This window comes from Triturus cristatus, chromosome 6, assembly GCF_964204655.1.
Source record: "Triturus cristatus chromosome 6, aTriCri1.1, whole genome shotgun sequence".
In the NCBI taxonomy this organism is placed as follows: Eukaryota; Metazoa; Chordata; class Amphibia; order Caudata; family Salamandridae; genus Triturus; species Triturus cristatus.
Window position 1 is genome coordinate 863318449 of NC_140589.1, and position 12428 is coordinate 863330876.

Genomic DNA, 12428 nt, shown 5'->3' on the forward strand with positions numbered 1-12428 from the left:
CCAAACTTGTGCCAGATGTGGCTTATTTTCAGAAAGTATACAATCGAAATCATAATTATTTGCCTTTACAATAGCTATCTTTGCGAGAATGCAAATGTGTCCTGAGTATCCTTCATTAAAAAAAGATGAAGATTCTATTGGAATCATATCCCAAAAATAAACAAGCATTGGCATAGCCTATAGGTCTCGCCTTTGGGACCTTATAAGTGTTTAGCCATGCAACAGTTACATAACTAAATACTTATAAGGTCCCAAAAGCGAGACCTATTGGCTATGCCAAGTGGCCGCGAAAGTGAAAGTGATCACGATAAAACATCAAAGCGGGCGTGCGGCCGCGAAAGTGAAAGCAATCGCGGTAAAGCGCGGCGCGCACGCCCGCGCACATGCACTGTAGCTCTAGGCTGGCCTGGTAGCACTTTTTGGAGCCCTCTCAATAAGTCTCGCCAGACCAGCGCATGTGCTGGGTCAGGCGAGACCTAAAAATTAAGTATTCAGGACTTTGATGTGAAAAAACAAGGCGCTTAAAGGCTTGTTCATCCTTTCCTGCTCTGTTGCTGCCAAACATGCTCCCCGCCCAATCCTTCGCACGAGTGGGAATCTGCCTCATCCAGATAAAAACACTTTAGTCTGATTGACAATATTTGTCCATTTTCATCCCCCATTTCTCACAACTCTGAATGGGACACTAGAGAAACTTCTCACAAGAAATTCATTTGATGTTTAGTACACCAACAACTGACTAAGTTCATGGGTGAACTGAAAAATCGCCATTCGATTAGCCTTCATGTCTCACTCGTTTAGATCCAATTTCAAATGAGATTTCAAGCTGACTCTGGTTGTTCAAAGAAATTGATAATATCTATTGCAGCTGAACTCTGACGGCCTTCAGCAGTTGAAATGGAAATACTTCCTTTAGGTCTGACGACTTTGTGACAGAAAACACTACTGAATTTCAGACCTCCAAATCCTCCCCTCTGTACATGGCTGCAGGGCAGAGTCTGATGTCTAATTCTCTTGGCAAATAAATTCACACACATTTCAGTAGCAAGATAGGCTCTATCTTCGGGGTGATGCAGGGTGGCAGCAAAACTAAGATCACTATTAAGCACACTGTAAATTCCAGTAACAACTTTTTGTGCATTCCCACACCCTTATATTGCAATTAGCCTTCAACTGCCCTGATTATGAGTCAAGTAGAACAGAACTGTAGTGTGAGATTCCACTCCACCTGATTCAGAGGGAGCCAGTGTTCCCTCACCTGGTGTAGGAGCGCCAGGCCTGATTTTTCTGAGCAGTATGTGCTGTGATAAATGAATGAGGTTTTGACTGCAGCTGGAGCCAAGTCTAATTCCCCATTTATTTCAAGCAAGGGCGGGGGTCCCTTTCCCTTCCCTCCCATACACCCCACAATCACCTCCCCTCCTCCCACTCTAGAAGTAGAAGCATACACCCAGCACCAGCTCACAGGAGGTGCCAAATGTATACATTCAGCCCAAGGAATTGAGACATCCGTGTGTTTTTACAACTGGAAAATTCAGTCACACATGGTAATTCTCCATTCCATGGTACTGGTGTTGACTTAAGAGCAGTACAAATAACTTTGCTTGCAACCCCATTATCATGAAACTCGGAATTAGGGTCTAAATCAGGAAAATCCTCCTTCTGCCATTCTGGGTACCAGAATTTGAAGAGGCCCATGGTTTAGACTCTCATTACACAGAAGGCCTCCCTTGAACTTGGATCATTTACCATCAAACTTATTATGTCCGTCGTGCGGTCCCATCTCTTGTAACCCCAACAGATCCATTTCAAATTAGTCCTTTCGGGAAATTAGATGTAAACATTGCACTTCCCATTTTCTTTGAATTTACAGTGGTAAATGCCCATTGGACCCTCCTTTCACCCTTATTTTACGTTTTTTATTGTTATTAATGATGGTAAAAATTAATGTAACACTTTTTTGTTTAATATTTTTATATAAACGTTGTCATTAAAGGTGGGTTCTCTCTACATTATCGTTCAATAATGTTACACTTTTCATCTCTCTTTTAATCTTTGCCCTTCTGTTATGTTATATCATTCTATCAACATAACACTTGCATTTCACAGTTTTTGTTTATCTGTCCTTTTGAGTTTTTGCATTCAATGTTTTTCTTTGGAAATAGTATTACTTAGCAGTTTTTAGACTGCGAGGATTTATTACACAGAAAAAGAGATACGTCACCTCGTCAGCATCCTCAAGTTGGCCCAGTCCTTGCATATTACCTTCTATGTCCTGTTGCCCCTTCCCTCGATGTTCCTTCTCCCAAAAACTCAAATTATTGTTGTTTAATCTGATGCTTTCGCACCCTTTTTGATTAGGGACATAAGGTTAAAACATAGTAATAAAAGGTATTCCTAGGGCCGTGACCTGGCCCACAGTGATGAAAACAACATAAATGTAGCAAACAAAGGATTCATGAGCAATGTTGACCGGGTCATGGGGTCAGGGTATTCCACATGCATGTAGGTGTGTGAAGATATGCTGCTAAGTGTGGTAAGTGTTTTACACACAGACAATGTTTTCCAGTTCGTTTCAATTGTGGTATAATTATCCTGTGCAGATTGTGGCAAATGTGTTTAAGTTTTAAGACACAACATATGTTCACATTTTTTATTAGATGAACATGGTATTAGAACACATTCTTCAAATATGAATGCGATGCAATTTCAAGATAAAGGTAAATTGGGGAAGTTCAGGGCTTTTTTGATTTTCTGCTTGACGAATGCATTGTGTGATTCTGGGAAAATTGATTTTTCTTTCTCTGTAAATATATGCATATAGATAATGTGAGATGTGAAAATCACAGCTGCCCATGATATAGTCCAAGTTACTCTGTCCTGCTTCTTCTCTCCTTCACAATCTGCTGGCCTCTTTAATCTGATCTCCTGTTGACCTCAAACACAATACTGATCTATGTACAGGTTCTCAGTTTTCAGACGTGTCTGCTACATAAAATCACTTTCACTCAAACCCTCTACTGTTCCCTACAGCTATGTCTGTGCTATAAAAATATCAAGCATTATAATAGATTTAACTATCTCCTGCTTACATTGCTTCTCACCCCACTTGAACTTGATGGAGAAATACATCTCACTCTTTCTATCTCGAAACCTCACACTTGAGATTTCTAATATGGCATAGAATTTGTAAAATATTTGTCAGTGACCAGTTACGTCCGTGATATTGCTATAGTCACAATATTTTGCCCACAAAGTCAAGGTCATTATGATTTTAAATCGATATTTAGCGAGAACATCCAACTCTTACTATAGCAGTTTGCATTTAATTGGCTAGGACATAGTCAACCAGGATTGGAATACCTATAGGGTAATCTGGCAGTGCATGAAGGACCGTGATGGGTTGGTTTTGTTGGCTCTTTGTGAGCCTGTGTTATGATCTGATGGGCTGGTTTTTGCAGCTGAACTGCCACGATTTGCTAATGGGGGCCACTTTTAATTTGGTGCGTAGGCATATTTTCTGTCCCGGTCACACACTGCCTCCAACTCCTTCAAGTTTGGTTTAACCATCCTTTGCCTATCCTCAGTGCGTTTGAGTAACATCTACAGAGCTAGATTTACATGTGAAAGAGCACTGGTCCTCAAAACATAATTTCATAGTCAAGTCATCAAAGATTTTTCCCCATTGCTCACATGGACCTTTGCTAGTTGACATGAAGCATTGAAAAGGAGTTTTCATCAACAAAACATTTCTAACTTGTGAAGCCAGGGTGACTCCACAATAATAACCAGGAATACCTAAATATGGTTAAAAGGTTTAATTGTGGCTTACCAATCAATCCAGCATATATGCAGACCATAAATAAGTTTGGTAAATGCAGCAATGCTGAAGGCAAACTGAAGTATCTCAGTGGGTTAAGGCTCAACACAATAATATAGCAAATTGCCATGATCACAATTGTATAAAAACAGATCAAAGCAAACAGGTGTTCCTTAAATAAACTTTGAAAAAGAAAGTTTCTCTCTCCTAACATGGACTTTATATATAGTGTCATCTAACAAAAATCTCTAAATCGGGAAGAAAGGTGTCAGCATGATCAGGCTTCAGTAGAAGCCTAAAAGAAAAGGAAATCAGTGTTTAGCATAAAACTTCACTTGTGCACGAATCGGGCAAGGAGAGAGGTCTGTACCTCTCCTAGTCTAAGGGGAATCTGATCTGTTCTACATACAACTGTGAGAACACTAATTTACAAGTAACAAGAGATTCAGAACATTCTTATCTCTCTCACACCACCAAGGACCAATCAGGTCACTGCTTCAATTCATCTGCAACATCAGTTCAGGTTCACACCATATCGAACTGCAGCTTTGGTTCTCAACCTTGAATATTTTGCCATCCAGGTACATGATAATTAGAAGGCCTCTTTCGACTACTGTTTCTCCATGTTCACTGCCAAGTTTCCTCTCAGACCTCCCTATCAGTCATCTAACAAAGACAATAAGCTATCCTCTAGCTAATGAATATCATGATCATAAGCCTTCAAGGGAAAAAGGAAACCTGCTGGCAATGCAAAGTGCATTTCAACTGAGAATTGTAGTGAGGCTAACTTTAGCTAAGCATCTTAATGTGCACTTGGAATACATGAGTATACATGCACAAATAAATGCAAAACATGAGTACATGGTTACATACGCAAATGTCACTTTCAACATGAATGTCATATAACTGGAAACATGAGTATAAATGTAATGAGAAGAATTGCATCTCTTCATGTTAAACTGAACATTAATGCACATGTACATAAATCTCTAGTTTCTACAGTGAATACATATCAGTAATGCATTTTAATGTGTCACACACATTACTAAAGTTAAGGCACTCAGTGAATATAACGTCAGATACACGTATATAATTGCACTTTTGTGACATATGAGGGTGGAGGCTAATTTACGCTGCTCCACGTATATGCTTCCTCATTCTACAGGCCATGATTAGCTTTGACCTTGATCACATGTGTGTTTAGAGAACAGTATTTGTTTTCAAAATATTGCTCCTTTCATGCACAGTGCACAGAGATGCTCAGGCATACAATCATTGCACTGCAGGGCTTAGTGAGACTCCATGCATTTGCTAAACAGGCCAAGTGTACTTTGTAAGACTGGCCTGCCCTATTGTGGCCGTTGGGGAAAAACTCTATTTGTTGACAAGATGGCAAAGGAGTTGGCTTGTGGAGGGCTGCCCTGGAATCAATCAAACTGTAGAAACTGAAGTTCACATCAAGCAAACATTTCAAGCAGAGGCAAAAATAGGCAAAGGCTGCGTTAAAATATGCCTAGTACGTTCACAGACTGAACAAATTTGCAACTCTAAATCATAGCCAGAGCATGTTTATCACACTCACTCAGCCAGAAACTAACATGCACAATGAAATTTGTTTAAAAAAATCAATTCAAATCAAAGGTGTGCAAAGTCAATCGTTTTATAATTCTGCATCATTATGCGGTACAGGCGATGAAAAACACTTGCGTTCAAGTGATCACATAGCAAGAAAAAAAGCACAACATAACATGTAATAACTATAGCTTGCAAAATTACAACCACAGGATAATGCTGCTTAGGTCTGCATGCCCCTCAACATCCACACTGGCAAAACAAAAAATGTCAGAAATCAGCATTCACCAGCTCCTAACCCAAACAAAACAAGGTGTTCACAATGGACTAGGATGGTCACTTTCCCTCAAAAGATCGCAACTTCATAGATTTTTTATTAATAAAATCCAGTACATTGCCACACTGTATATACACATTAAAGGTAGAAATCAAACACACATTACTATGTGTAAATGATAACAAACAGCAGTAGCAGGCCATGAGATACCCAGTGGAGGCATTCTCTAAAACTAGTTATAACAATATGTGAGACGCTTTTCTTTAAAATCAGGTCTAATAAATTCCTCTGGTTTTGAAATGTTTGGGAAAGTATAAGCCATGGGCATGGACGTCGATTCACCAAAATGCCTGGGGTAGCAGAAGTGAAATCATATACCCTTTGACTGTAGTAATGACGCAGGAAGTGACATCATATGACCTTTGACCCTGCATTGTCCCAGAAAGTGATGTCACATATCCTTAGTCCTGATGACATCACAATAATTAACATTGCTGAAGTTACATAATTGCATAATGAATATTATATATTTTTCTGGGGGAGAACAAACTGTGGGGGTTGCTCTTGGGATTTACTAGTGCATTATGATGCACAATTTTCACATACATTTGCTAAAAAGCTGTAGGCTCTAAAAAAGACACTTACTAAATATCCAGTCCTGTCATGGTGTGCCAAGCTACTGAAATCTATCGGTCCCAATGAGTTCACCCAATTATGTTTTTAAAATGTCCTATGGGTAACCCCTTATGTCAAAAATGACCTCCGTTGCTAGGAACAGCATTGCCCCTTTTGCCCAAACATTACATACAATGTGCCAGTGCCAGAATTTTCCTAATGCTGCTTCTCTTGCACTATGGAGGTCCCTTACGTCAAAGGTTATGTCTAACATGTGAAGGACCACATTTTGTCTTGAGTGGCCCCATGACCTCGCCACAGTCATCTTCCCAAATTCCAAGAATTTCCTCCAATGTGCCATCACAAGCAATTTGCACAGGTGCCAACTAAACCAAGAATTTCCTCCAGGAGGCCAACACTGGCATTTTTTCATGAGTGCTCCATGCCAAAAGTTATCTACAGAATGCCAGCAGAAGCAGTTTGCAGAGAGTATCCCATATGTAAGTATTGCCTCCAGTATTCCAGTGTCAACATTTTGTCAAGGGTGCTTTTCTGAGCCAAGAAGCATGGCAGGACTAACAGCGGATCTGCAAGAACAACACCACATGCTCACTTACATTCACCTTGACACACTCATTCTATCATTAGCACTGACTTGCACCCATTCAGTTTCACCTACTCTAATGCACTCACTCTCACCCTAAATCACTCATTTGCACTCTCTCACTCACTGCTACTCTGACTCACTTATACTTACTCACTCATTTTGACACATGCACACACACACACCCATATCCAAACATACATGCTCACACATATACACGCTCTCTCACCCAAACTCACTCTCACCCACAAGCACGCACACAACATACATTAACACCATTTTATTTTTCTTATCTAAGATCCCAGAGAAGGTCCAGATCTTGCTGCTCCAATTTTTTTTACACTAATAGTGAATAATTGACTATTATTCACTATTGATGTAATAAAAATGAGCAGAAAACAAGGTTGGAGCCTGACTCTGATAATTCGAGACTCCCCTTTGTTCTTGGCACTGAGTTTGGCACCTCTGAGCCCAGGAGTCACAAAGGCAGTGCCAGGAGTAGCAAGAGGTAAGCTACAACTGTGACCCCTGGCGACCCCTGAATGACATCCATGGACATGGGTCATTGCATTATCTCTCTTTTGCACACAATCAGAGATCATATTAACACTACAAAATAAAGCTTTGCTTTAATTTGGACCTGGTTCGGCCGCATTAGAAGCAGCAGTCTTTCCCGAAAAGGAATCTAGAACATAGAACATAGAATCTCTTGTGTTATATATACTCAGCTTTTTAAGAGTTTTCTTTCCTCTAATTCATATTAGATGTGTTTGAACTGTTGATTAACATGACATTTCTTTAAGCCTTCCTTTGTTAAATTCCATATGCCCTAAACGAAGAAAAGGCAAACCTTCTGTCTCACCTGATTAGATCTCTCAGGGCGGCCGTGCACTGGGTGCCCAGATCTACTCACCAATGGACAAAATAATCAAATGAAGGACAGCAGCAAATTGTAAACATTCAGCAGGATTCACCAGCCAAACTGTACAGGATCTTGATACAAGCAATTTTATCTTCGAAATTTAAAGCTCTTAGTCAATATTTCAAAGGCAACGCTTCAATCCAAACCACCAGAATGAGGCCCAATACATCTTCAAAGGTTACACTTCCTATGTGTCTGAATTTGTGGGTGGCGTCTAAAAGAAATGCAACAGTACCCTAGAGAGCTGGCGTACACTTCTCATCAAAAAGGCCCCAAACAGAAGCCTACCAGAATAACTCCCAAACACTGAGTTAAAAGAGTACAAATCATTCATGGCTGCCAATTGAAAAAACATGTATTTATGCGTCAATCTGCATTAATGATTCCTTCCTCTCACAACTTAGAGTGTGTGTTTTACTCATATTTGCAGTTAATTTGTTGCACGTGCAAAGAAGTTAACTGCTGTCCAACACTACTGAATAAAGCAGAACAATAATGTGTCAGCAACTTTAGAGAGAAAGTCAGCGTTTGGGACACAACACTTGCCAAAGTCCAACAATAAGAGGTGAAGGTGAACAACCTTTACAACGCAACTATTACAACGCACTACACTTACAACACAATTTTTACAACGCAACATCCACTACAACGCATTCCATTACATCGCATGACACTACAACGCATTTTTAAAAACTACCTTTACAACGCATTCCATTACATCGCATACTACCTTTACAACGCATACCATTACAACGCATAATATTACATTGCATTTAAGGTAAGTATTGGATAGTATAGGGGTAAAAATTACTATTCTTACTCCAGGGGGTGCAACAGTAGGGTAAGTATTGGATAGTATAGGGGTAAAACCCCTACACTATCCAACACTTACCCTACTGTTGCACCCCCTGGAGTTAGAATAGTATTTTTTACCCCTATACTATCCAACACTTACCCTACTGTTGCACCCCCTGGAGTAAGAATAGTAATTTTTACCCCTATACTATCCAACACTTACCCTACTGTTGCACCTCCTGGAGTTAGAATAGTAATTTTTACCCCTATACTATCCAACACTTACCCTACTGCTGTACCCCCTGGAGTAAGAATAGTAATTTTTACCCCTACACTATCCAATACTTACCCTACTGTTGCACCCCCTGGAGTAAGAATAGTAATGTTTACCCTTATACTACCCAATACTTACCTTAAATGCAATGTAATAATTTGCGTTGTAATGGTATGCGTTGTAAAGGTAGTATGCGATGTAATGGAATGCGTTGTAAAGGTAGTTTTTAGAAATGCGTTGTAGTGTCATGCGATGTAATGGAATGCGTTGTAGTGGATGTTGCGTTGTAAAAATTGCGTTGTAAGTGCATATCAATCCCCAATGGGTCGCAAATTGCGACTTACCTCATGAATATTAATGAGCTAGGTCTTTTAGTGACCCACTGGGAATCGGCACAGTGTAGAACACACTGTAGTACATTGCTGTTTGTGATTACCTAATATCGAATCACAAAAAAAAACTATTAGATAATGGCAAATACAAAGGTATGTACATCTGGCCCTCTGTTTATAAGGGTCAGATGTACAAGGCTCTTACCCAGATGCAAATGTCCCGATTTCTAAAAATTGGGCCTTATATGACTGGAAAAAATGTTTTTTTAATGTACAAAATTCAAAAAGTAATTTGGTAACTTGTTACAAATCACATTTTGCATTTGTGATTCAGTAGTTGGAAGTGGTGTGTTTAGGGCATCCCTTCCAAATACCGAATCGGTATGGTATATATTATTGTTTTGCGACCAATTTTCAGCCGCAAAACAGTAATACTTTTCCAACAATTTAAAACTGGTGGTAACCCATTTGCAAAGGGGAAGGCATCTCTCTGGGACACTATCCCCTTTGAGAATGTAAATACAAATATTCATAAAAATGAAACTGCAAATGTTCATTTTTTCTTTTTAAATGCACCTCATTTTCCTCTAAGGAAAACGAGCTACCTTAAACAATCACAGACATGGTGGTCTGCCGACGTTAGCAGGCCACCATCCCAGTAATGGCTTCAATTCCTAATGGGTCAGAAATTACTGCCTACCTTATTAATATACATGAGGTAGGTCTATTTGTGAACCACTAGGAATTGCTAAAGAAACTCACAAGAGTTTCATACATTAGGAATACCGATTTCCTAATTGCGATTCTGAGAGAATTACAAGTAGGAAATCGGTAATCCTAGTGTTAGAACTTCTAACCCTGAATTCTCAACTGTAATCTTTGAAGCAATACTTTTATAAATGCTATTTTCATAATTATGTAGAGTCATCACTCACTTACTGATATAACAGCATCAGGTGGTTACACCAAGCATGGCCTTTTATAAAAAAAGATTAGGTGGGAAACACTGCTGCTGCTTTTGTTATAGGGGGCCGATATTGCAGCACTGCTGCAAAACTGTTCCCTAGTAACAAAAGCAGACCCACCACTCCAAAACCAGCCCCCACTGCTCTGAAACCGTCCTCCACCCTTCAGGCCCTCCGGGAAAAATGCCCGAAGTCCGCTACGGCCTGTCCTGCCCTAAGCAATAGGCTTCTTTCAGAGAAAAATGAAAAGCATTTCCTCTATTTCCACCATCCTCCTCATGTACTTGCTTAACTCAAACTATGCTGCCATTGCACCCTGCCTACCTTATCCAGTCAGCATCAATCATAGCAAGTGAGACATTATAACAGAGTGAATAGTCATCATATGCATAGACTTGTCATGATATGACAAGCCAGGAGGGCAGACCATCAGTAGCTTGTGGTAGGTACCTTTGCAGGCTGGAAAATAACAGAGTTAGGAACATGCAGATACATCTGGGTGAGCGAGGAGAAGTCAGACCTTCATTTAGCCCTTCACCTTGCTATCATGGAGATGGCAAGTGATGGATACGGTGATGTACATGTCTTTGTCTTTGACAGGATCAGGAAGGCAAGATGGGGTGGGAGAGCTTTCTCCCATTGCGCAGCGAAGCTCTGGAACTCATTGCCGACAGCCATGCATTTTCAATCTAATAGATTAGTTTTCAGGAGAGATTTGAAGACCTGGCTGTTTGCTACATCATAGGCGATTGTTGCAGGCCTTAATACTGGTACTCACCCTAGCGCCAAGACGCCACGGCATACGAGCGCTCTATAAGCACATATCCTATCCTATCCTATCCTGTCACAGTTAGGAACCATCAATGGTGCCCAAATCACATGCAAATATGCCATGTATGGATTACATTGCCATTATGCCCCATTTTGCCTTTTACCCATGAAATTCCCACTACCCTGCATGCACCCCATTGTGAGCTGTCCTACATCCACTCTACCTGTCATATTTTTTGCATATTCTTTTAAGATAATACAACCTACATGAACAAATACTGAGACAGTGGGACCTGCACAACTACGCCATGGTATCTCTATTAGGGTTTTGCATAGCCTATGACATGTTTACTATTCTTGTATCTCTTTCACCTTCTGGCCGCAAACCATGGCCAATAACTGCATATATGATGGAGTTGAACGTTATATCCCTTATTCCCAAGCTTACCATGTTCATCTCTCCATGCTGGTGATTCCTCAAATTTACTTCTTTGTGAAAGTGGATTCCACCAACCATTCCTCTCTTGTCATTTCACTGAACCTTTGAGGTGCAGTCACTGTCAGTGATAAAGAGTTGGTCTCAGCAGTATACATTTCGACTGTCAGCCTCATTTTGTGATATTTGATTTTGAGCTGTAACATTTTTCTTGTGTGGGTACTCTATTGTGGTTGAGTGCCAAGTTGCATGTAGATGATTTGTATATGGTCTCAGTGCTCTGGGAAATGTTATAGTACTATTGGGCATGGCTATATTTTATTAGCAAGGGAAAGAATCATATCTTTGATAAAATTTGTAATATTATCTGTTCATCCTTGGCTCTTTGTAGCACGCTTCTTGGCTGTTGAAGCCTGCAGCTTATTGGTTGTTTTGCTCTTGCCACCGGCAGTGTTCTCTGTGATTGCATACCTTAAGGTGGTGTCTTGTGTGCTAGTTACATCAGAGAAGTGTGTGTTTTTTTGGTGTGCTGTAGTGCTTCTTCCTGTTTAGTACAGTAGGCTTTCGTGGTCCTTTTAGCAGTTCCCCTGTTTTTTTGCCTCAGGTGTCTTCTGCCGCTGCTGTGGCATGTTGGTTTCCACTCTCGAGTTGCTGCTGGGCTTGTTTGCTTGTTCTTGGTTTTCTCTGTCCATTAGTCTCTCTTCTCCACGGGGCTAGCACGTTTTGAACCAGATGCATATCAGCTGCCTGGCAGATGCATCCTCTTTGGAAGTGCAACAGCTGTTTTGGGGGACATTTTAGTTGAAGAGGAATCCAGGAGATTCTATGTCTTTGCCATATATTTTGCATGATGAGCAAGACCTTGTTCTGTTGACATGTTTAGATAAAGTTCGTTTTTGATCAGATTCCTAAGTGACTCGATGGTACTGAGATCAGGATTAATAAAGAACCTGCAATATGGACAATTTGCAGGAAAGAGGCACATGAACAAAGAACTGTGCACAAACAGAGCACTTTCAAGTCCTTAGGAGTTGATATTTCTATT